Source organism: Octopus bimaculoides, chromosome 17, assembly GCF_001194135.2.
Source record: "Octopus bimaculoides isolate UCB-OBI-ISO-001 chromosome 17, ASM119413v2, whole genome shotgun sequence".
Lineage (NCBI taxonomy): Eukaryota > Metazoa > Mollusca > Cephalopoda > Octopoda > Octopodidae > Octopus > Octopus bimaculoides.
The window spans coordinates 48,970,437-48,971,480 of record NC_068997.1 but is presented as its reverse complement, the minus strand read 5'-3'; the positions used below and the strand labels follow the sequence as shown (position 1 = coordinate 48,971,480).

Sequence of the window (1,044 nt, the reverse complement as noted above, 5' to 3'; positions counted from 1 at the left end):
AAAAGGGTAAAGGAATATTAATTTATTAATAAATTAATAATTAATCATTTATATACATATGTACATGATCTTATGCATGTTTTAACTGCATTTTTATTTACATATCAGTTCCTTAGTTACACTACATATTCTCTACCCTTATATACATACATATGTATATATATAAAACACGTTATATAATCTCTAGTTTAGATTGGCCGTCTGCATTCTTAGTATTTAGTTGTGACCAACCATGATAATAATACCGAACCATTTTGTGTTTCATTTTGGTAAGTCCACTTTTATGGTCTTATCCAATGTGGTTGTTGCATTGTTGCTTTTATTGTATCAAATGTCACCTTTATTTTCGCTATTATGTTGTCTTTATTTTTGCTTTTACTAGTCTTTTACTTGGATTATCCCAGACCAAGTAAACTCAGGTTTCGGAATTGACCCTACCCGCTATTTTTTACATTTTATATCTATTTATTATTATTATTATTATTATTATTATTATTATTATTATTATTATTATTATTATTATTATTATTTTATGTTTGACTTTTGCTTTACATTTATACAAGTTGGCCCCAAGTCTCATCCAGAGACCTCAAGAGACAACAAGTTGGAAGCTCATGTTGGTGTTATGCCTAGGGTACATCTATTTGGTTTCGTACATAGTGTTGTTCTAGAGAATGTTTAAGAAACCATAAGAAAATTATGTGTTTGTCTTAAAATTTGAGATTACATAGACATGTATTTTCCGTACGATATGGTTATCAGTTGTGCATCCGTCTTTACATTTTGAGTTCAAATTCCACAGAGGTCCACTTTGCTTTTCATTCTTTCGAGGTCGATAAAGTGAATAACAGTAGAATACCCATCGTGAATAGCCGTCTTATTATTATTATTATTATTATTATGTATTTGTCTTATTATTATTGTTATGTATTTGTCTGAATATTTTTTTATTATACCTAAGGCACCTACTATGATAGGAATTGTTTCTGTTTTTAGATTCCACATTCGAGTTACCTATATTTCCAGGTCTTTGTATTTTGAAAT

The 1,044-nt window shown here is 28.4% G+C and overlaps 1 protein-coding gene across 2 annotated transcripts in view; it reads left to right on the top strand.

The window, feature by feature from the left end:
* LOC106882156 (uncharacterized) overlaps positions 1–1,044 on the top strand; it is an 18,521-nt gene that overhangs the window by 6,371 nt on the left and 11,106 nt on the right. The window lies entirely within an intron of this gene.